The 25,770-nt window shown below is 31.7% G+C and overlaps 1 long non-coding RNA gene across 1 annotated transcript in view; it reads left to right on the forward strand.

The window, feature by feature from the left end:
- Positions 1 to 6,539, forward strand: part of LOC142321001 (uncharacterized) — a 34,000-nt gene extending 27,461 nt beyond the window's left edge. The window contains exon 3 of the long non-coding RNA XR_012755544.1: positions 6,461 to 6,539. This is a non-coding gene — a long non-coding RNA (uncharacterized LOC142321001). The remainder of the gene's footprint in view (positions 1 to 6,460) is intronic.
- The last annotated feature ends 19,231 nt before the right edge of the window (positions 6,540 to 25,770 follow it).

Below are 25,770 nucleotides of genomic sequence, written 5' to 3' on the forward strand. Positions count from 1 at the left end.
GTGAAATTAAACTATACAAAAACTTCAGTGTATAATCGTTTTTGGTGCTTCCTTATGGTGTTTGATCTAAGAAATTGAATTAAAGTATTCCCCGACCTCTCTTTCACTTAGTTTTTAATAAGAGTGTGGTAAAAAAGAAACATTTTTATTAGAAAATATACTTTTTTTTTAAATTTGGAATAAAATAACTTTACCAAGAAACAAAGAAAAATTTCTTGTTAACTTAGCAGAGAATTTACTTCTGAGAAAATTTTTGTAAATATGTCTTAAATTTAAACACAAATCTGAAAAGTTCAACTTTAATTAGAAACAGAATGCACAATCCGGATTGGAAAAGTGATGTGATTTTAAACTGAACAATTTTCAGCAGTGTTTGGGCAAATAATGTAAATGAAAAAAAAGAAGAAAACATATCAATAACAGAAAAAAGAATAAAAAATATATTTCAAAAAATACCAACCACATACCTTTTGGTTTTTTCTAAAAATTATTAAACATCAAAACTCTTCTTACTTGATAAATTTGCAAATATTTCTTCAAAGCAGTACCTCAGTGTGGCTGTCATTCTGTTCAATGCATAGTTCAGCTCGGCAAATCCATGCTAGTCAGGCACGTCTAATATCATCATTATTATTCCCAATAGTAGCTCCTGCTTTTATCTCTAAGCACAGAGCTCAACTCTTTGAAGTAACTGAATATCAGCTACAATTGTCATGGACATAAACTATTTCATATCATTGGACAATAAAAAAAAATGCAAATAACTTATTAAACTGTCATTTATAAGTAGTAGGAAAATTGGTGAACCAAAATGCATGCCGTGTCTTACTCCAGATTCAACATAAATAGGCTTAGAGATAAAATTATCGTTTTTAATACAGAGAATTCTGTTTGAGTGAAATTAATGTATCCAAGAGAATTTATTAAATCCACACGCAGCACGTTTTCTAATAAGTAATTTTATGTTAACTACATCAAACGCACAACGAAAATCTTTATAAATTGCATCAAGATAATAACTGTCATTTAGCACATCAACAATATCTTCCAAATATGCACTTAAGTTCATTTGTCTAATTTACTTTCCAAAAAAACCATGTTGTTCAGAACTATAAGTTACTGTATTCAAGGTCTAATTTTTTCTAACAAACTAACTTATCCAAGAGTTTAGCGAAAAAATTGCATTTGCTGATAGGACAATCATTATTGATATCTGAATGTCACAACTAGGAAAAACACCAGTATTTAAATAACGATTGAAGAGCTTAGTTAAAAGTGAAGCGATCATTATTGTTAAATCTAATTTCAGTCTAGGAAAAATCAGTGTAGATACTTCCAAATTTTTTAGCAAAAACTTCTACAGCACCTTTATCAGCATACTTATTTTCAAAACTAATAAGAGATGGATAAGATATACTGTTGTCATTTTTATTAGCAAATTTTAAAAAATCTTTGGGATCAGTATATAAAGATTCCTCAAGTTTAACAATATAACTTAATAATAAATCTTTACGACTAAGAGTATTACGTACAATTTGTTCTTAAATAATTCATAATAAGTAGATCTACATTGTTTTTGAAGCTTATTAATAATTCTGGTAATAAGTTCACTAGAAAGTCACTTATTCTTTTATGTTTACTATTATTTATTAGTATTTTCACTAGAGAAAATTAATTTTTTTTTTATAAGTACTTTTGGTACATATGTATTAATATATGGTTGCAATTCCTCAGCAAAAATTTCTATATCATGATCAATATAAATCCCAGTCAGCATGGTATTTTTTCATACACTACAAAATCAATTTCCATGTTCCACACACAAGCTTCAGACTTATATGTTGATATATAAAAAATAAAATAATAATAAATAAATATTGTTTAGAATTAAACTCTCATTTAGTAAATGTTGAATCTTACAAAATTAATATTTTTATAATCTGATATATATTTATCACTTATAAGTAGAATTCAAAATTTTAGGTTAGATTATCTCTAAAATATTATCATATGAAATATGAATGCTGTCTGTAAAATTGGAAAAACTAAATGAAGTGAATTACCACAGCAGTTTATCAGTTTATTTGATTGTAAATGATTAGATTTTGTTGAAGAATCTGTAAGGTGAAGAGCTAAATTTGGATGAAACCTGGCACATTAAAGTCACTTAATAATAATAATAATTCAACTATGGCTGCACTGTTAATGTATCTGGTAAGTGAATTAGAGATAGTTTTCTCTTCATAATAAAAATGATGAATTATTAATCATAATTATAATAATTAATTTTTTTTTTTAATTTTAATTAAAATATGTATTTTATTTTAATTATAATAATTATTCATAACAAAATATCATAAATATACTTACTTTGTAGCATTCATTTTTTGTTTTGTGTTACAGCAGAAAGATTTAATGAGACTGAAGGAGGAACCGCTTGATATTAATAGTGATATTCCAAAAGATCCTTTAGCAATTGAAGATACAAACTTAGTTGAATCAGAAAATGTAAAAGTTGAAAATGAAGAGGTAAGGATGTTAGATTTTTCATACAGGGAACACCAATTTTCCAGATTTAGCCCTCTAATTACTCCAGCCCATAGCTCAGTCCCATAAAGCAGTGTGGTGTACGTCACTCCCATAAGTAACCTTCTATGATGCAGGGTCGGTCTGCCACTGTTTGGGAGGAGGCGAGTAGTCAGTCTCGCAGTCCTGTCAGATTTTTTAGCCACTCTATGGCTTGTATTCCAAATCTTAGCCTAGTGTCTATCCATATGATATCCACATCACTTCTATCATCAATCCCTAGCTCCTGTCTGAGAGGAAACAGCTTGTTTATATTGCGAACCTTCTGGCTATCCTTTCCAGTATGTTGTAAGGCCTGTCCTAAGGATCAATTTCTACATCTGTAATTAGCTTCTTCCAGGATCTCTTTTTAGCTTTGCGAATGCATGTAACTAGATCCTTACATTCGCGATATCTGTCTGCCATCCCAATCTCTTGTCTGCAATCGCGATATCTCTTTAAGGGCATCCCAACCCCATAGGGGAAGACATCCACCTTGTAACATTACCAGTTGCCACACCACCTCCTCTGTTCCGAGCCTTGAGGGGCCTTACTGGAGGTTGTCTTTAGACCCTCTAACTGATTACATCTCACAGTCATCAGCCAGGTCTCGTTCAGGATGCCACTAATGTAAATGCCTCGGCAGACGTTTGCATCAGTAAAATACAAGTCAAATTTTGCCGGGAGCACAGACCCCACGCTTAGTCCAAATTTGACAACACCGTTTGTGACTGTGAATGCCTCAGAAAATGAACGAGTTATAAGTTAAATCATTGCTACACTCACACCAATCAAATTTATGTTTTACGCAAGGTAGAAATTTAGACCTACATCCAAATAAGCCAACCAAATAAGTTAGGTGACATAATAAGCTAGATGAACTATACCCAATAAATTAGGTGACTTTGTTAGGTCACCTAACAAGGGAATGTAACCTCGTTTTTGTCCGCACAGTAGCCGGGGACAAACCCTGCATTTCCACCTGGTCCCATCATGGAGTCTGTTCAGACAAACAAGATCCAGCGCCACAGCTGTCTGCATTAATAACCTTGCCTTGACTGTGAGTCCTAGTGGAGCCCCAATCTGTGGACCACACATTGAAATCACCTGCAAGGAGTGCAGGGCAATTTACAGGAAGATCCCTTGCAATAGCGGCAAATTTCTCTCATACCTCTCAGTTGGGATATTCGGTGATATATAACAAAAGTAGAGGTAAATTCCCCCGACTTGCCCTGATGAAGCTCTCCTGCAGGCGCACATCCTGGATGGGTGAAGTCACATGTCCAGATGGCGGCACGCCTGTCTCCTGACAATACCACTTTGGTGGTGGGTGAGTGACATATGGCCCTGAGATGAGTATGATATTTGCTCCCATCTCTAAGGCATATCTGGCCAGTAGATCATGACCCAATACAGCATGATTCAAGTTAATTTGAATTATCCTCATTTCCGTACTTTAATCTGGCCAGTCCTCATTAGCAGTCTCCCTTCCAGTTCCTCTAGGGCATGCAGTAGATCCTGTACATTGTCCTTTGATGCCACAGGACAGACATTTGGAAGTCTCCATAGAGTCTGCTGCCCTGTGGCCCTCACCACCACAGTTACAACATGCTCCAGTCCTTTTGTTTCAGCAGCTACTTCTTGCCGTATGGCCTGCCACAAAACATCTGAAGCACCTCAGGGGCTGCTCCATTATATCGACGTGACAGAAGACCATACTAATTCATATGCAGCCTTCTGCACGATTGACGCAGACAATGTTGCAGGGAACCAGCATGTGGCAACCTTATTGTCACTGTAACCAGTTCTGATGGTACAGCGCACATTTTCAGGAAGATGTGGACCAGCAGTTTCCATGAGTTTTTCATCTATGTCTTCCATTCTTATGTTACATTCAAGATCCTGGATGCGGAGTGCAGCAGTTATGGTTCTCTTGCACACTGATACTTCTTTAAGGGCGGTAGTAACCACCTGTTTAAGTGCTCCAGCATTATTTTTATCTTTAATCTCATTTTGTCACCAGATTTCTGAATGAAAAGTATTTCAGCCTTGTCAGGGACTGTAACACCCATCCTGATGGTTCTCAGAAGGTCAGCATATGAAGTTTTTGTCTTCAATATGAGTGTCTATATTTAATGATTAGGATGATCTTGCTGCTCGCTTCGCCAAGCAGAGGGGGATTTGCTGCCTGGTACAGCCACATAATAGTTCTGCTCACTCATCCTCCTGTCACATTCTAATATTTTATTTTACGCACGAAGGTAGCACACTTCATGCCTTAAAATCTCTTGTCTGTACGGGTTCTATGTTTCTGCCGTTAATCCTTATTTTACTGAGGATGCCAACTAATGCCTGGGCGAGGTTGGAACCGTCGCCAGAATTTATGTAGGCTATATGGAATGTATCTTTACTGGAACCTGCTCTCCTATTTTCTCACCGACTAGTTTAGTCTCTATAGCAGCTGTCAAAACATTACTTGCCTGGATCCGTGAAGCATTCAATAACCACATCACCTGTGAGTGCCTCATTGTTAGAGCTTTTAATATTCTGCTCTCGGCAATCTCGCTATCTATTACTGTGACTATTCACTGTGGCTACACTGCCGGAGAGGACTGTGTCCTCCAGCAGGCTGCTGGAGGACACCAGGCTGGTGTATACGTTACGATATGCCTTCACAGGTCATTTTTTCTTAATAAAATTGGTCGTGAGCTTGGTTGGAACTCCATCTCCAGGCCATCCAAGTTAAGACGATTTCAAAACAAAGAGCTGGTTGCGAAGGACACAATGAACAATAATATTGGGATTCTCTTCTAACTTTTTTTTTTTGAGTGCACACTCAGCATTTCCTCTGTGGTTTTCTAACAGATTCATTCTTTTCCATTTTCCGTGGAATACGAATTTGGGTCTTGCCAATGCCTCTAAAACTGCTGGTTCTGATCTTATTTTCTGTTGGTTACTATAGATTAATTTTTCAATAATACGTCCTGAAATTTTAACAATGTCATTTTCTTGTTAGGCCTATATATTTTATACAGTAAATATGCGTTATTCATCTGGCATTTTCGAACCACTTAAATACACAAATACCTTTCATGGTATAACCTTGCTCAATTTCTCCGCTTGAAATTCTTTTATTAATATGGACTGGATTTTTTTATGGTTTGCTTTCAGGGTCCCCGTTACATAAGTTTTTCTTTCCAACAATTCATCGGTCAAGAGGTGCATTACTATAAAAATTATCCACATAAACACCGTGTCCTACATCTAAATAATCCTGGAGCAAGTGTTTTACAACCTCTTCTACTTGGATCGTACCACCCATTTGATTATCTTCAATATCTGAATTCATTAGGAAATTAAACACTTCTTCCAATGACAAGATTCTTTCTTCTGCAGTAACGAAGAGGTTTCTTTTATTTATTCCTGAAGGGCATGGCAGCTAAATTTTTATAAGTATATGTAAAAGTATATGAATCAATTAAGGTAAAGCAATATTTTCAAAGAAATTGAAATCATGTACACGATTATGTGACATAAAATAAGAACTACTCTCATTATGTGACCGATTTTTTAAATTTAATTTTTTATAAATTTTTAAACAATATGCGCTAAAAAATGTTTTGTATTAAAAGTATTTAGTATTAATACTAAAGTAATCATCTGTAATAGTTTCAGCCAAGTGTATAAACATAATACAAGATAAGTAGAGTTTCTTATAATGACTAATTAATATTCAAAACCATATTGATTATGAATATATGTTTAAAAGTATCCAATTTTTTGTACATATTTAGTGGCTTTTTACAAGATATAATTAATTTAATGTTGTAATTGATATAATTTTACATTAATTCATAATAATCTTTTAATTAGTAGTTATTTTTAATTCTTGCAGGTTGCTATTGATAAAGGAATCAGCAAAGGAAGTACCAAGAAAAATTATGTTTGTAACATTTGCCAAAAGTCATTTAATTTCAAAAGTGGTTTAAAGAGACATCTTAATAATATTCATTCAAAAGAGAAACATTATGTTTGTAATTTTTGTCCGAAGTCTTTTAATCAAAGTTGTGATTTAAAATTACATTTAAATATTCATACTAAGGAGAAAAATTATGTTTGTAACTTCTGTCAAAAGATTTTTTCCTATAATTCTAATTTAAAGGTGCATATTAATTTACACTCCAAAGAGAAAAATTATATTTGTAACATTTGTCAGAAGTCTTACTTTCAAAAATCTGCATTAAAGTTACATTTAATTACTCATACTAAGGAGAAAAATTATAATTGTAATTTTTGTCAAAAGTCATTTTATCAAAGTTCTAATTTCTAAGCACATTTAAATATTCATACAAAAGAGAAAAATTATGTTTGTAATTTCTGCCAAAAGGTTTTTAATTGTTATTCTAATTTAAAGGTTCATATTAATTTACACACCAAGGAGAAAAATTATATTTGTAACATTTGTCAGAAGTCTTTTAATAACAGTTCTTCTTTAAAATCGCATTTAAATATTCATACAAAAGAGAAAAAATACGTTTGTAGTTTCTGCCAAAAGGTTTTTAATCATCGTTCTAGTTTAAGGATGCATATTAATTTACACACCAAAGAGAAATGTTATGTATGTAAATTTTGTCAAAAGTCTTTTAATCGAATTTGTGATTTAAAAAAACACATTAATATCCACACTATAGAAAAAAATTAATGTTTGTTGTAACCTTTGTCAAAAATCTTTTAATGACAGTTACTCTGTAAAAAGATGTCTTAATGATATTCATATTTAAGAATCATTATGACCTTTAAAAGATTTATATTAAAAAATCTGTGTAAGGAAAAGAAATTAATAGCATTTTTTTAAGAATGCATAATTTAAAACAAGTGTAACCAAATTTATCTTATGTTTTTAATGTAATGTTTGATTTCTCTCAAGTTGTATAAGTTACAACTTAAGGGAAGGAGGTTTCTATCTTGTGTGCCTCAAAGGCAATTTAAAAAAAAAAAAATTAAAAACTAATAAAAATGCAATTAATTTTACAAATTTAATTTTATTGAGTAAAAAGAAAACTTAAGTTTTTTGATCGGTGCAAAGGTACGGAAAACCGATCAGTCAAGGTATCGCTGAACGTGATGTTGGTCAACAGTGTAAGGGATAATTATTGAAGTTAATCTGAAATTAAAGATCGAGCAGTTTTATAATAGGTAAACATCAAAAAATAAAGTACTCCAGAGTGAAATTAAAAAATTATTTTTTGGCTTATAGTGACAAAGTACCCTTTTTTTAATGTGTAGGATCATTGTTAGGTATTGCATCAGAGGATGAGATGAAATGGCAATTTTATAACATGTGAAAAATATCATGCCTGACCGGGTTTTGAACCCAGGAATCCAGATGAAAGGCCAAGACACTACCAGTCATGCCACTGAGGATAGTTCGGCTATAAACTGCTTAAAAAAATTTGTTAATTTATATATTATTACATTAAAAAAAATGTTAGATTTATATATTACTCTCGTTCATAATCCTGAACCATGCCAATCGCATAATTTGGTAGGTGTTGAGGAATTCCACCAGTTCAGGAAAAGTTGTATAAATCCAATGGTATCAACCCTTGGGTGATACCATAATAAAGACAGTACACAGATGCTCAAAATATTTTAAAGCTGTTACTGGCTGATAATACTGGTGTAATTTAAAAAAAATTAAATTAATAGTTACAGCTTGTTATTGAAATTTTTTTTCTTTTAAACTCTTATATCTTCATTGACACAAGCGGGTGAGTGTGAGAATCAGCTAAGGGCCAATTTGACCTAGTCTGTAAAAATATAGCCTACTTTTACAGTTATAATAATAACAGGAATAATATTTACAGTAATAATAATATTACTGTAAAAACTGTATCTTTATACTGCTTTTAATGAGGACTTTTTTTTGCAGTTTATTTAGCTATCTGAAGTGCAGTTGTTTAGTAATTTAACCTATTTTGTTTGACATTAAGGCAGGAAAACCTTTGAGGTCAACCGCATTAACACTTCATAAGTTAAATAGTTATTTTAGAGCTACAAAAGTTTACTCACATTATTAATATGAAATTATTAATAACTATTAATTTTCAGAAATTTTGATAACTAGTTATGTGTAAAGATGTTTACTTCATAAATTCCTGAAAAAGGTTAATTGTAAATTTGTACTAGAAATTAAAAAATTAGCCTGACCTAGATTTTTTAAAATTTGCCACATTTGATATGTTTTGTTTTTAATAAACTTCCAAATTGTTATGTTTGTATTTAGTTTTTATGTACTTTATTCAAACTGTTTTACTCAGAATCAAACTTTCTACAAGTTTTGTTTAAAATTATTTTGCTCAGTAACTTGTCTGGTCCAAACTAATCTTTTTGGAGGATATATGCTCATGTCATAAACTCAGTATTCCTCTATGGAATCACGGTCTGGGAAACTGCGCTAAAGAAGGACTCGAACAGGTGCATCCTGGAAGAGGTCCAAACGAAATTAGCCCTCAGGATCAAGTCTGCCTTCTCCTCAGTCTCAACAGAGGCTGCTCTAGTAATTGCTGAAGGGTGCTCTTGAAATGTTCAAAATATTTGTACAACATAAGATACAAGTATTACCTTTGTGATGGAGGTAGTATTGGTTTTACAGTTCTAACAAGAGAAAAACCTTATGGACTTGTTTTTAAAACTGGCATGTGTAAATGTACTTGGGTACTCGATTGCGTAAAATAAAACTGCTTAAAGGCAAACGACCACTAGCCGACTGTAAAACTATTGATGAACGTGGTCGATTATCGGATCCAGTTATTAGGCTACATCAGCTATACAGGCCTATTGCTGCTATCTAGATTTATTTTTATGAACTAAACCTTATAATACTATTCAGAATACTGTTGATTTTAGTTTTTCACATAGTACAATGCTTTCAACGGTCTGATTTGGACGTGAACAACTGTGCTTTGTTTTCAAACTTCGTTGTTGACTTACAATGTGAAAATGGTTTCTATGAGTGCCGATCATGTTTCAGACAGTGGTATTGAATATTTAGTGTTTTTTAGTGATAGTGTCTCTTATGTTGGTTTTAGTGATGTTTCTGATTCAGTGAGTCTAGCGATATGAAAATTTATGTCATGGGGCCAGAGGTGATAATAGCTCATACATCTGTCACTTTGTAATGAATGTTACTATTACATATAGCTTTAATAATTTCAAACAAATTAAGGCTCCAGCACTGAATAAACATTGTTTTACAAATTTAACATTCAGAAAAAATCATATAACTCATTACAATTTTCTCCTCAAGAACATTAGGGCACTTGTGCACTTTAGGTAGTACTGCAGTTTGAAAACAAAATTATTTTTCTCAAAAAATAATCTGATTTTATTGATTTGTAAACCGTTTATATGTATTTATTTTGCTACTTATGTAGTATAACGATGTCATTATGGTTGGAAGGGCATGTAAAATAATCCTGTAAATTTATGATAGGAATAAAGTAGAAACACAAACTAGAAATTAAACCATTTATTCAAATTGATCTTATCTTTTTTCTTTTCTGTTTAACCTTCAGAACCACCATAAGGTATTACTTCAGAGGATGAATGAGTATGATATGTATGAATGTAAATGAAGTATAGTCTTGTACAGTCTTAGATCGACCATTCCTGAGATGTGTAATAAAATCCCAAAAATGATCCCACGAGCCCATAAAACTGAAAAAATATGTTCAGAATTGTATACTTTGTAGCGCTAAAAAGATAAAAAGTTTAGACAGTAAGAGAAATTAGATCTTCATTCAAATGTAAACAGTGGGATATCCCATTATATAGACTTGGACGTTTCCTTGAATATCATCAATTGAGAGGTGTTGGAGTCTCCCAATAAAAAATAATTGATTTTTTCTTAGTTTTAATTTTTATTTTAATTAATGGTAGGTTTTTACTTACTTGTACGAAGTAAAAGAAGTATTGTGGTAACAAAAAATTTCGGTTTCCAGGTTTCAACAGAAATACCCATTTTGACTAGTTCTGGCATTACGCCCAAAACTAGTACGTACATAAATATGTATCCCCGCATAACTCAAAAAACGATTAGCTGTAGGATGTTGAAAATTTGGATTTAGGACTGTTGTAACATGTAGTTGTGCACCTCTTTTGATTGCAATCAACATGACCAAAAGTGTCCAAAAAAGACAAAAACCAAAAAAACATTTGGATTTTGGTATTTTTCTTAACTGCAGTAATAAGCCCTCATTGAAAGCTTTTCAATGATATATCATAAATGGTTCTTTTTTTCTTTGGTTCCAGAGTTACAGCCAAATAAAATTTTAATTAATGAAATATTTGGAACTTAGGAGAAGACATCGATTCGAATCAGACTCCTTTTTTTAATTTTTTTTATTTTTATTTAAATATATTGATTTATTAATAATTATTCACTTTTAATTGTAAAAAAATTTTCACGATGAATAATTATTCAATAACAAAAAAAAAAATGAAAAAGTATCAGAAGTTTTTAATGAAAGAATATTTTATGTATTTTCATTTTAAAAAAATGTGTACATGTTATTTAATACAAGAAAGTCATGTGTTGTCTACATCAGATTTTTTTAAGTAGTGACCAAATTTTATTGGTGTAGTGATAATATATATATATTTATTTATTATAGAAATAAACCATATGTGAGAGCGATCATCCTAACATTTACATTTCTTCAAATTAAGGTAGTAGGTTACCACAATATTTTTAACTATTACATTACGAAATTTTAATATTTATTCTTCCAGGCGCAGGTAAAATGTAAGTAATTGCGGTAAAATTGACTAAAATAAAAAAACTAAATCCATAGCATTAAATAAAACCCAATAAAAAATCCCATGGAATTATATTTTCTGGTTTTCTGTAAAAGTATACGAAACATAGACAAAATTAACATTGGATGTGTAGAACTGAGCACATGTCCTGGTCAAATAGGGGTTTATCATGAGAATGTAATTTACAATGGTAAAATCAGTTTCATTCTTACTTGAGTGCAATATTATTTGTGTAATTTATAGTCTTTTTGAAGAAATTGTTTACCATCTGGCGTTAATTCATCCTGCTAGATACGAATCACAGGTATCTCAGGTTTATGCTCATTGAATTTTTTAATATGTCTATAAAGCCACTATTTTTGCTTCTCGGTTTCGCTGTTGCGGGAGGCATGACCGTGATATATTTTGTCAACGCTGAGCAGAGTACGGCTGGCAAGTGCTCATCTCTCTTTTTGATTGTGGAGCGAGTTGCTGTGAGTTTGGTGGCACGCTGTAGTGGGGACCCAACTTCCACTGAGGGGAAGTCCGGTCTGACTTCAATGGACGAGCTGCAACTCCCTGACTTCTCAGAGCTAACTCAAAAAACTGTCCTTTTCAGGGCCACCATGACGTTAGTAAATGCCACGTGCCGTCGAAGCCATTTGGAAACAATGTATATGTATATATATATATATATATATTTTTTTTTTTAGAAATATATTTTCTTAAAATTTATTTCCCCCCTCTATTGTTTGCTTTTTAAATCTAACTTCTTTAACATTTATTACTAATAGCCAGTAAGATCATGCAATACTTTGCCAGCACTTTTTATATTTCCTTTAATCGAATTAATATTAGAAATTTAAATATTTTAATTATAATCAAAATTATCTTTTTTGAATTTATACTTCTTTTGGCGGGTTAGGAGAAACTTTTTTCTTTTCCCTGTTTAACCTCCGGTAATTACTGTTCAGATATTACTTCAGAGGATGATATGTATGAGAGTAAATGAAGTGTAAGTGTGGTACAGTTCAGTTGGAGCATTCCTTAGATGTGTCGTTAATGGAAACCCAACCACCAAAGAACACCGGTATTCACGATCTAGTATTCAAATCCGTATAAAATAACTGAGTTTACTATGACTTGAATGCTGGAACTCTCGTCTTCCAAATCAGTTGATTTGGGAAGACGCGTTCACCACTAGACTAACCCGGTGGGTTGGGTTACGAGAAACTGACCATGAAGTTATTTTAGGCAAGAGGACCGTGTTGAAACCCTTCCTTCATTTTTCTGTTTTTTATTAATTATTTTTTAATTAAAATTTACTTGATTAGTATTAGGGCATACAGTATATTTTTGCGAACATTTTCAAATGATTAGATCAATTTTAGGAAATTCTGTGATTTATTATAGAATTATTAATTTTTTAATATTAACTTCTTGTGTCTATGCATCTTGGTTTAGAGGAGACGCTTTCATACAAGTTGAGAGTGCGTATGTTGCTGTGAGGTTGTATGTGCCGCCGGGCCAGCTGCGATTCCCTTCTCTGTTGCTGTTGGCGCAGAGCTGACCATCTGGGGTGCGCCCTGCTGTTCTGCGCATCTTGCTGCTTAGCAACCGTTTAAATTAAATTATAATAATCCCCTACGACTATTAATATCAACCTATTAATAATTAAGTAGTGTATAATTTTTTTATATAGAATATCCATATTCTAGTCCATTAGTTAACTTTTTATACGAGGATCTACATTTCACTATTAGTAATGACCCTACAGTTTCTACAACACGACACAGCTCTACCATCGATGCCGTATTTATGCGAAATTTAGAAAACGTTTCAACAAAACTATTTGTATCATATTTTTCATATCGTAACTCTCGTGCCTATTCAATCGTCATCCGAGGAATTAATAGAACTAAACTAATCGAAATAATCCGATGAACTTTGTTTTATACGACGAATACTTCAATACTTTTTAAACTGTATAAAATAAATATTATTTAAATTTATTGTTTTTTATTCATGGTATTTAATGTCTTTCGACATTAAACATTTATAGAAAGGGCTCAATGTAAAATTTATTATAAAGGTTAGGCCTTTTATTTCTATATTATCTTCTCAAATCATCCTCACTGTCGTCTTCAAGCTCCGATAAACTATCGAGTGCAGACTCGGCAATCACCACTCCGCGCCTGCTACTCCGTAGACCGGTCCCAGAAGTCATCCTCTCATGAGCAACCGTTAACTCAGTCGCTGCAGATTTATTGCCGCGTGAAGATCCACTCTTTGATTTCTTACCCCGAGCAGATTTTCCATCCCCTGTCTGGGGCCGAGTACGGTCACCGCCAGAACAACTTTGCTCAGAACCAGACATCTCAAAAAAAAAAAAAAATACTAAATAAACAGAAGCTCGTAAAGCATAATACATAATAAAATAGAAAATAAAAAATAATACATAATAGTAAAGAACAAACTGTGTCCCAATCGCACCAGAAAATTCACAAAATCGATATCTTTTCTGGGGCCAAACAGCGAGCAGCTGATGTAAACAAATCTTCCCTTCCACTTATTTTCGAAAAAAATCAAGCGAAAAAGTACCAAAATACGTCAAGAATAATTACGAAAGTAATAAACTAGCTAATATTACCGTTCACAGTCCACAAATGCACTATTTCGGCTGAAAATTGCTAAAAACCGTAGTTAGCCTAAGGCTGCTAGGCACGAATTTTGGGCTGACGAAATCGTTAAAAAGCGAGTTCCAAGCCAAGCCTCAAACGACAAAAAAAATGGGTCGGAACATGACCGAACGTCCGTAAAATTGTCCACAGGCACCAATTTTGCCAATAACAGTCCAATATAAAAAAAATAAACACCTTGGCTTACCATTGCTACGGCAAGCATAGCCTAGCTAAGCGGGCTTCAAAAATAAGATATAAATAACACGGAAAACAAAAAAAATAAATCGAATAACACAACAAATCCAGGAAACGAACATAAACCAATAAAACGGAAACAAGTACAGAAAAAAGTAAAAACAAAGCGAGTTGTCGCGGTCACGTCTACATTCCACGAGGTCTTTTCTAATAATTATGAAAAATTTTTGAGTTTCATTATCTTGCCTCTTTAAATAGAAAACTCTAAATTGAGAAAAAATATTTTTCAAAAAGTTATTGATCGGAATTAGATAGGTTTGATTGTATTAAATAGTTATTATTAAAATTAAAATAAAAAAATTGTATTGATTTTTCAATGCAATGTACTGCCGTTAAACTACGCACTAGCGTTTTCTAGCGGAGAATAAAAGAAAGAAATTTTGCTTGAATCGGAAACATAATTATTTTAACTTAATATTTCATTATGAAAAACTAAATTTTCGTGATTTAAAAGTTAAATTTAAATTATTAATATATTTTTTAAATAATATTTTAGCTAAATATACATTCATACATTAATTTTTTTAAGTTTTATTTGTAACTTCTCGAAAGTGAACTAATTTTTGAACGTCTTAACAAAATTTTTCGTATAAATCATTAGAAAAAAAAAAAAGCTCTATCAGCCACAATTTTTGGAAAGGGACTGCAGTTATGCGGTTCCCGCATAATAAAAAAAAATTTGTCTTTATTATTAATGTAATTAATTTTTTGTTCTATATGAATGAGAATATAAGGCAATGATCCACAGGGTCAGTGAGTTGATGAAAAAAGCTTCTTCCTACACAACTTTTTATATTGTGCATTGTGCGCTTAAAACATGTTGGTTTACCTTATTACCAATTACCAAAGAACATCGGTATTCACGATCTAGTATTCAAATCCGTGTAAAAATAACTTGACTTTACTAGGACTTGAACGCTGGAACTTTCGACTTCCAAATCAGCTGATTTGGGAAGACGCGTTCACCACTAGACCAACCCGATTTTTAATCTTAGATATTTGCATCAAGTCTTGTTGTCAAATCCATTCTAAGATACCGTCCAAAAATTATTTTTTATATTTTAGTGCGTTTAATTTACGAGTGGTATTTTAAACATTTTTTTTACATACTTTTTATTTATTTATGTTCATAAAGTAATGAACTCTAACCAAAATGTAGGCACCGGAATGTACCGATCACTAGCGGAAAATCCTGATTCGTTATTATCAATTTCTAGAGTTAGATTTCTTATTTAACTTTCATTATATCAATATTCATCATTAAAAAAAAATATTTTTACCCAAGAGGTAATCAATTTTGGACACCTAATAATCCAATTCCGAGACGCCGTACGCCAGGGCAACCCGTTTGGAGGGTCTAGATGTGGAAGGCGTGCCATAGGCACGCCTCTGCATCTAGTACATTTGCTAAATTGGGGCGACGGAAGCGAAGAAGAAATATAATCACCGAATCCTTATTACAAAAAAAAAAATGTGTAAATATATTATAGTTCGATAAAAAGCGTCTGCGCACGCACGCACACATGTATAGATCAATATTACGGTTCCTGTACAAGATTGAAAGAGCATGTGAAATGCAGTTATAAGTGTTATATACAGAGTTATATTTAAGTATGGAAACAGCTTATACTGCATACCTGAGAGGTCTTTGGAGGGAGAATGAAATGGGGTTCATCACAGTTAAAAAAAATCTGCATTATGGTGGGTTTTTAATTTTTTCCGCCATATTGAATCAAACTTAATTTTAAAATAGGAAGGTTGACGTATGACACATCATTTCGGTTTAAAATTTTACAAGAAAAAGAGTGTTGAACGCCGTTTTTCTGTTAACGCCTTCGTTGTCGAGCACTCAAATTTGGAACGATGGAAAAGTAGTGTTAATAATAAAACGCGATGGATGCATGATCAATTTTATTGCATTTTCCATTCATAATGCAGACAATAGCAATGCTGTAATATTAGTAATAATTAACAATGAAACAACAAATCATATCAACTGTTATTTTCTCATTAAATTTTTTCATTATTTAAATAATAAATAATTGCCATAATTACTGAATTTATTATTTAAATACTCAAAACATTACTGTGTTAATCAGACAAGGTTGGCGAGCGTAGGTTAAGTTTGATTAAATTATATTAATAAAATATAAATTGTTATATTGAGCGAGTTACTAAGATGTTCAAACTTGATTAGCGAGGAAAATAATATTTTTTTCATTTTAAAATTATTTTTATGCCCAAAATCAAGGAAATATAATGATTGTTCAGGAGTGTTGGGAGGGGGGTAGAGCCCCTCCGATTGTTACAATATAAGGTCTAAATGTAAAATTATAATTTTACCTTCCGATAATTAAAAAAAAATATATATAGAAAAAATCGAAAAAATTTGTTGACAAAATTTTTTCCATTTTTTCTAGACTTTTTAAATTGGTTTTTAACATGATAATTATTTTTGAGTGATTTGGTAAAGAATTTTTGGGTGGCATATAATGAAAGTACCGAACATAATCGCCAGGTATAAATGCCTAGTAAATTTTTACATGGACTTGAATACTAGATCGTGGATACCGGTGTTCTTTGGTGGTTGGGTTTCAATTAATCACACATCTCAGGTATGGTCGAACTGAGAATGTACAAGACTACACTCATACATATCATCCTCTGAAGTATTATCTAAACGGTAGTTACCGGAGGCTAAACAGGAAAAAAGAAAGAAAGGGATAAATGCAAACCCACCGGGTTGGTCTAGTGGTGAACGCGTCTTCCCAAATCAGCTGATTTGGAAGTCGAGAGTTTCAGCGTTCAAGTCCTAGTAAAGCCAGATATTTTTACACGGATTTGAATATTCTGTGGTGGGTTGGGTTTCAATTAACCACACATCTCAGGAATGGTCGAACTGAGAATGTACAAGACTACACTTTATTTACACTCATACATATCATCCTCATTCATCCTCTGAAGTATTATCGGAACGGTAGTTACCGGAGGCTAAACAGGAAAAACAAAGGTATAAATGCAATGTTCAGCATTTTAAAAAGTTTACGGTTGAAGTGTAGAGAAGAACAATTGCTGACATTTACAGGAACCAAACTGCAACAGTAATAATTGAAGAACATAAGAAAGAAGCCGTAATAAGAAAGGGAGTCCGACAAGGATGTTCCCTATCTCCGTTACTTTTTAATCTTTACACAGAACTAGCACTTAATGATGTTAAAGAACGATTTAGATCTGAAGTAACAGTGCAAGGTGAAAAGATAAAGATGCTACGATTTGCTGATGATATAGTAATTCTAGCCGAGAGTAACAAATATTTAGAAGAAACAATGAACAGCATGGATGAAGTCCTACGCAAGAACTACCGCGTGAAAATAAACAAGAACAAAACGAAAGTAATGAAATGTAGTAGAAATAACGAAGATGGACCACTGAATTTAAAAGAATAGGAAGAGAAAAGATTATGGAGGTAGAAGAATTCTGTTATTTGGGAAGTAGAATTACTAAAGATGGATGAAGCAGGAGCGATATAAAATTCCGAATAGCGCAGGCGAAACGAGCGATGATTTGAGTGCATCGTCTTATTGAAGTTAGGTATAGGAAGAATTTTTGTGTGAAACCTTCGCTGTTAGCAAAGGCGGGACCAAATATATCCCATTTAATAAAAAATATTATGTCTGGAAATAAATTTATAACAAAATTCATTTTATATTTAGTAATTTTCACTGATATTAATTAACAAATTAATACCTTATTCTGTCTTAGAGAACATAATATTACCAATTTTTTTTTCTTAACTGAAAAAAAATATATCGGTGCAAAAAACAAAAGTTCAGTTTTGTAAATTACTATTGAAAAAAAATGTCTGTTAATTTTCGACTACATCGGCAATTGTGATGACGTAATTTGTTTTTATTAAGTAATATTTTGAAACAGGTAAAAGTAAAAAAAAAAAACGTTTTGAAATTGCTTCCTTCTTTTATTTTAAATTCAAATATATATTTTAAAGCGATTATATATATTGAAGATTACTAAGTTACGTCAGGAGGGATTCATTAGAACATTAAACAACTGTAATACAATTGACCAATCAGAAACACAGAAAGGTAATTAACTTGTTTTTCTATTCTTATAACAAACAAAGTTGTTTGTCAAAATTTTAACGTTGGACGGATAAGATATGTCACGAGGGAGTCGCTCGGGTCTGTAACGAAACTCTCCGATATGATTGACCAATCAGAAACGCAGTACGGTAATTAACTTGTTTTTCAATATCTTGTAACCTCATACGAAGTAAAAGACAGTATCACCGAATTCGTTGGACTGTGTACATCTGTGGTAACTTGAACAATCTTCTAGACTGGATAACCACATAATTTAGGACATTACTTTAAAGTGAGGGACATTTATTTTATTGCATACAACATAGTTTTATTTTTTTTTTAATATATCGGTTTTAAATTAAACATTTTTTTTCTTAATTACAGTTTAATGAAAATTAAAATTTAACCTAGATTTTTTAAAGCACGTTGTTACAGTTTATATGATGATCTTTTTTTATGAAATTTGGTTTTTTAATTTAAAATCTATTCTAGATAAATAATAATCTTCCATTTTACAAAATTTGTTTTATTCAAAAAAAAAGAGGGGTGATGTAATCTTTTTTTGAAAAGATACATCAACATGGCAAAATTTTTATAAAATTAATTACCGATGAATTTTATGTAGGAACTAAAATGAATTTTATTCAAGAAAATGCTATAAAATGTATTAATATTTTCAATAATTTTATAGGAATTGCCAAATTTTTATATTACATCTGGATACTTGTACAAATAGTTAAGTGTAATTTATATGTACTGAATAGACATGGTCTTGCGCTTGGCTACCTTTAATGTCTACTGAAAACAAGTACAATACCTTGGTACGATGAATATCTTGCAGGAACTATCAAATTTTATTGTTTGATGTATCGAACACTTTAATTATTAGTAAATATTTTTTAGAAACTGTATTAAGATAAGATTGTAGTTTGAATTAAAAAACAATAATGGGCAGTTATGTATCATATTTAAAATACTCTTATTCTTTTTTAGTTTTTTTTCAGATCATAATAATTGTGTTATTTCCCCGCTTGAACAATCTTAATCTTCTTTCATACAAAATTATTGAACCAAATCTTATTGGACATCCTCACATTTTCACATCTGTTATCAATTTCTTTTTTCAGTAATTCTCTAGAAAGTTCTAGAAATGAGAGCCAATTATCACTTGTACAAATATTTTCCATTATTGCAGAGGTATTCTTCCTTTATTTCTCAAGAGTTTATAATAATAAAAAATTATCTTTTATCTTGATTAAAGATAATTTAAAATTTATTTTTGTTTCCCATATTTCGACATTTTTCCTGGACATCAGTTGTAGTTAACTGCATTCATTTCTGGGTCTCTCGATTATAACCTGGAAAAGAAATCTTTTGTAAAGGTGTTTTATTGTGTAATCAACCAAACCTGTTTTAGCTAAATTTATTTTAATTTTTTTCAGCTCTGTAATAAATAAAAACTGAATATTCAATACTTGTTCTAATCCATTTTCAATATTTTCATTTGATCCATTACCATTTGTAGTGAATTGCCAACCGACACACAAATTTCTGAATACTGTAATACAATCAAAAAGGTTTTATCGTATTTTTTAATTATTTTCAAGCAGGTGCAATTTTTTTATTTATTCTGATTATACAGATGACTAGGTAGAAAAAAAATAAGCACATAATTTTTTTAATTACTCATTTTTCTTCTAAATGAATTTTAGTCTACGCTTTAATATATTTTTTATGTAATTCTATCATTTACAATTTTTTGTTCTGCTTTTTCTTTTCAGTTACAATTATTTTACTGAATTTATTTAATTATGTATAGCCGTTTGTAAAACTTCATACAGGAAGAAAAATACAATCCCAGTTTATATTCATACCTTTATGGATTTAACTAGTCAAATGACCACATACTGTAAAGGTTCCATTTATTTTCATAATAACAAGTAGTACAATATAATCTTGTTCTTTATGTGAATTGTCTGTTTTTTAATGTAATGCAAACAATACAATTTTTTCAAAAATATTAATAAGCATTAGTTTCCTAACCTTTTAATTAAATATTTAAATTTAACCTCTTTGGAGAGAGATGTATATTTTGTATATAAATTATGTTTACACGGTTTTGTTGCCTCAAATACAGTAATTTTAACAATATACATAAAATAATTAGGTAGCTTGTAATTGCATGTCCTTGTTATGTAGCTAGTAATTTCATGCGGCTTGTAATTACATGTTCTTTTTATGTAGCTTAGAAATATAACTGTTTTATCATAAAAAATTGTTTTACTAACATTGAGTAACTTACTAACATTAATTACACTAGTTTAAGTTTAGTTGATGGGTATTTTATGTATATCATTCATTCTGCTGTATTTGAGTTGAATATCTAAATTTAAATGTAATATAAATCGATTATCAATTATTAAATTATAACTGTTTCTTCAAAGAGGTTAAATTATAATATAATTGATTTTAAGGAACAGGGTACATAAACCACTTAAAGGCTGTTTATACAATTTCTCCAGTTTTGTTTAAATTTATTATTTTTAAATAAGGAGAAATTTGTGATTTACTAATTCATAGTATTGGCTTTTTTCAATCGTATTTGATCTGTTTATGTAAAATAGCCTCGCATCTTATTTTCTTTGTGGATTTGCTTTTATTTCATAATTATCCTAAGTAATTTCTTAAATAAATAACCATATTTAACAACAAAATTAATTCTAAAATGCCCCATTGATTATCTACATATAAACAAATTTAGGAATACAACACATCATCAGTTTTTTGGCATTCATTAAAAAAAAACTTTTCACCCTAACCATCTAACATTACATAAATCTATTTTTGACACCATCAAACAGTATTTGAAAGTATACTGGACTTCTGCAGAGAACCATCAAGGAACTATTACAGTATATCCATCAGGAATCCGTCAGTATTACCTTTGATCATTTTTACAACCTAAAAATACACTACATTAAATCTTTCGTATGAGCAAACTATATATATAAACCCCCTGGTTTTAGTCTTCTAGAGTAGTATATGCCATATGCTTTCTGGTGGTTATCCACTGAAATTATTAGTTTATTTCTATAAATGTATATTTTTTATAAACCATTTTCCAAACCCATGTAAAACTGAAACCCCCTTCTCAGACACACGTGTGTCTGAAGGTTAATAATTACGTGGAGTGAATAATTACTGTTTGCTTCTTTCCACAAAACCGCGATCGCGAATAGGTATCACCATTTGTAAGTTCCCTATTACCTTCCTTTCCTTTCAAGAAAGAAGAAAGAGGGAACGAGCCCATCAGCCCAGCAGTCACAAGCGCAGCAGCCACCTGCCCAGCAGTCACCTGCTCAGCAGCCACTGACAGCACAGAAGAACGAAGAAACCTGCACTTTCCCCCGTTCAGCCCTTCGGGGCCTCGGGAATTTCAAGGTTAATGGTATGTAACTTCGGTTACTACCAATTCTTGGAAAGTGCAGGCCAAAGAAGAACGAAGAGGTCTTCGGAAGAAGAAGAGGGAGAAGAAGAAGGAAGACCAACCACTCGCCTCAACATCACGGACTGGAGTCCGGAACAGAGCCCAGCAGAGATGCGTCCTGAAGGGCAGCCATACCAGAAGCGGATGAAGAGCTTCTACACAACCTCTCCTATTTCAAAACTTACAATAAGACAAAATAACCCAGCAATAGCAACTCCTCCGGAAAAGGGGACGCATTGCTCCCTCCTTATAGCTAGTGTCCCGTTGTGGCGTATTCCTGCTAGCCTATTAAAGAGTTAGCACCAAAAGGACTTCAGTGGACGGTCTGAAGGGGAATTACGTCGGGAGGACAGGCTTTATAAGCCTAGCCTTCCGCGGTCGGCCCATGAAATGGGTTCGATAATGCTGGTTTAACAACGGATTGGAATGCAATTAAATCCGTCTTAAATTCACTAAAATAATAATAGACAAAACTTGAAAAATTAGATCCGAGATTAAAAAATAACCTTTTAAAAAACAAGCCCGATTAGAATGATCCAGCAGCAAGGGATTCTGTCCAGGTTCTGCGATAAAGTAGGGAGTAATAGACTCCTGCCAACTTTGCATTCCATTCCATTCCTAAAACTGAAATCGAGCACATTCTCTTTCTTATACGAGATTAGAATTGGAAATGTAATCGGTACCTGTCGCCTGCTATTAATCACTCTGCACCTCCCACTGTTCACATATAGAATTTCTTTGTAATTATATTTCATATTGTTGATGAAAAAAGACCTCCTTATGGATTACTGAATAATAAAATTAAATTTTTTTCTATAATCCTACAGATAAAGGTAGCTTCAATATTACATTTAGTAGTTGCATTATTTAATACCCCCTTTTCACTTGCATTGTCATCAATCACAACTTGATTTCATTTGCTATCATTAGCAACTTACCTTTTTTTCAATAATATAAATTATAGACTTTTTTTTTAATTCCAACCAGGATTGGCCATATTATGCTGTGAAAATGCGATCTTAAGAGAATCTTGAAAGGGGTAATTAAGAGGTCTGGATAGTAATGCATACACCTGCACAAGTACAAAAGGGAAAAAAAGAAATATGTAAAATACAAGTAAATTCATTATTATTAAATACTCTCTGAGTAATTGATTTCTTTGAAAAATCTTCTATTATTAATATTGAAAATAATAGAAAAATCCCTTAAGTTATGTTTCTTCAAATCCATAATATTTTTCTATTAAAATTATAAAACAAAAATCTTCTGGTTAATATTTCCTAGTACAGTCTTCTAATTTTTTTTAGAAATACAGGTTCAAATTATGTAACTAGAAATACACAGTATTATACAGACAGAAAATTTTTGATATTCTCCGACGCAGTTCAAGGTGTATCATTTTAGATTTTTGTTCAACATGTGGCAAATCTGATATGCTCTGACAGTTCAGGGTGTATGAATTGTTTTAAATTTTTTATCAACACATAGCAAATCTGTTATGCTCTGAAACAGTTCAGGGTGTATTATTTTAGATTTTTGATCAACATGTGGCAAATCTGATATGCTCTGACAGTTCAGGGTGTATGAATTGTTTTAAATTTTTGATCAACACACAGCAAATCTGATATGCTCTGAAACAGTTCAGGGTGTATAATTTTAGATTTTTGATCAACACATAGCAAATCTGATATGCTCTGAAACAGTTCAGGGTGTATTATTTTAGATTTTTGATCAACACATAGCAAATCTGATATGCTCTGAAACAGTTCAGGGTGTATTATTTTAGATTTTTTATCAACACATAGCAAATCTGATATGCTCTGAAACAGTTCAGGGTGTATAATTTTTGATAAACACAGCAAATCTGTTATGCTCTGAAACAGTTCAGGGTGTATTATTTTAGATTTTTGTTCAACATGTGGCAAATCTGATATGCTCTGACAGTTCAGGGTGTATGAATTGTTTTAAATATTTGATCAACACATAGCAAATCTGTTATGCTCTGAAACAGTTCAGGGTGTATTATTTTAGATTTTTGATCAACACATAGCAAATCTGATATGCTCTGAAACAGTTCAGGGTGTATAATTTTAGATTTTTGTTCAACATGTGGCAAATCTGATATGCTCTGACAGTTCAGGGTGTATGAATTGTTTTAGATTTTTGATCAATACATAGCAAATCTGTTATGCTCTGAAACAGTTCAGGGTGTATAATTTTAGATTTTTGAACAACACATAGCAAATCTGATATGCTCTGAAACAGTTCAGGGTGTATACTTTTAGATTTTTGATCAACACATAGCAAATCTGATATGCTCTGAAACAGTTCAGGGTGTATTATTTTAGATTTTTGATCAACACATAGCAAATTTGATATGCTCTGAAACAGTTCAGGGTGTATAATTTTAGATTTTTGATCAACACATAGCAAATCTGATATGCTCTGAAACAGTTCAGGGTGTATTATTTTAGATTTTTGATCAACACATAGCAAATCTGATATGCTCTGAAACAGTTCAGGGTGTATTATTTTAGATTTTTTATCAACACATAGCAAATCTGATATGCTCTGAAACAGTTCAGGGTGTATAATTTTAGATTTTTGATAAACACAGCAAATCTGATATGCTCTGAAACAGTTCAGGGTGTATTATTTAGATTTTTGATCAACACATAGCAAATCTGATATGCTCTGAAACAGTTCAGGGTGTATTATTTTAGATTTTTGAACAATACATAGCAAATCTGATATGCTCTGAAACAGTTCAGGGTGTATTATTTTAGATTTTTGATCAACACATAGCAAATCTGATATGCTCTGAAACAGTTCAGGGTGTATTGTTTTAGATTTTTGATCAACACATAGCAAATCTGATATGCTCTGAAAGAGTTCAGGGTGTATTATTTTAGATTTTTGATCAACACATAGCAAATCTGATATGCTCTGAAACAGTTCAGGGTGTATTGTTTTAGATTTTTGCTCAACAGATAGAAAATCTGATATGCTCTGAAACAGTTCAGGGGGTATTGTTTTAGATTTTTGCTCAACAGATAGAAAATCTGATATGCTCTGAAACAGTTCAGGGTGTATTATTTTAGATTTTTGATCAACACATAGCAATTCTGATATGCTCTGAAACAGTTCAGGGTGTATTATTTAAGATTTTTCTTCACACAAAGCAAATTGCTGTGACACAGTTCAGGGTATATTACAACTTTTTCCTTAACGGATAGGAAATTCGATGTGCTCTTACACAGATCAGGGTGTATTATTCACATTTTAGCTTGTTAGGTACCAAATAAGATTCACAATTATTTTTACTTACAGTTCTTGATTACATATTGAAATTGTAAATATCTATGTTGTGTGCAATGAATAGTTTTCGCGATAGCCGGCTACAGAAAGCATTCGTACCGCGTCAACCGCGTCGCGACCGTATTTCATCATCCCGATATCGTTCATCGGGTTTCGGTTGGGGGTTGCTGTGTATATAAATGTGTCTATATATTGGGGGGTGATATATAAATATGATAATGTTAGAAATATTTTATTCATAATATTTATAATTATTCTATGTTTAATATGTTTCTTTATGTTTTCAGCTCATCACTTCGCTACCAGTGGCTGAAGTCCTCCTTCTAAATCAATTTAAATTCATAAAAAATTAAATGTTATAATTTAAATTTATTATTTAATTTTAAATTTAATCACATAAAAATTCCTTTGTATAGTTTAAATTGCTTTATAAAATTTTATTTGAAATATTAATGAGTGGGTTTTTAAATTTCCTTTTTTATAAATTATTTAAACTTTATTCATTTCATTGATAAAATTAATCATTTAAATAAGTTCAAGAAATTTAAAAAATAAGTAAATATAT

This window comes from Lycorma delicatula, chromosome 3, assembly GCF_047948215.1.
Source record: "Lycorma delicatula isolate Av1 chromosome 3, ASM4794821v1, whole genome shotgun sequence".
NCBI classification, from domain to species: domain Eukaryota; kingdom Metazoa; phylum Arthropoda; class Insecta; order Hemiptera; family Fulgoridae; genus Lycorma; species Lycorma delicatula.